The sequence below is a fragment of the Plasmopara halstedii genome (assembly GCF_900000015.1).
Source record: "Plasmopara halstedii genome assembly, contig: Scaffold_614, whole genome shotgun sequence".
Lineage (NCBI taxonomy): Eukaryota > Oomycota > Peronosporomycetes > Peronosporales > Peronosporaceae > Plasmopara > Plasmopara halstedii.
In genome coordinates, this window is record NW_020187532.1 from 2,731,685 (window position 1) to 2,732,332 (window position 648).

Here is a 648-nt window from a genome sequence, read left to right on the forward strand (position 1 = left end):
TTTATGACCCTTCTACTTCCCTGGCTATTGCCAGGAAGCGCGGGGCGTCTGATGACGCGGGACGTCCGGATCTTTCCGATCAAAAGCGCAATGGCGACTGGGCAAACTTGCCGAAGTGACGCCTCAAACTCAAACGAGTTCTCGGAGTCGGAACATCCCCGCCACTTCATCGGTTATTGGGTTTGACTATAGTGACGACGTCGTCCAACAAGACTTTCCACGTGATAGTGGACGTCACCGTTCTCATCGAGAAGAGTCGGTGGTGGGCGGTGACGACCGAGTCGACCGCCGTCCGGCAACTCGTGATGCTCTTTGAGCCCTTGAGGACGAGGTCCTTCGTGATCACAGCTCCGCTGAGCGTCATACTGAAGTAGCATCTCGCTGTGCGGACGCTCTTGACGATTTAAAACACGTCGTGCGCCGGCTGCCTCACCTTGAGGACTACGCTCTCTGTCGAAGCGAGTCCTAGCCGTGAAGCAGGCAAATGCACCGCTGCAGGCAACGGTGGAGCGCTTGGCTCCATTGAAAATAAGGGTTGTTGCACTCCGTGCTCAGAACCAGTTGCTGGTTCAACTTCTGGGTGGCCGAGAGCCCGTGGAATCCGCTCCGGCGCCAACGCTTCCGCGTTCACTTGCGCCGGATCCCGGT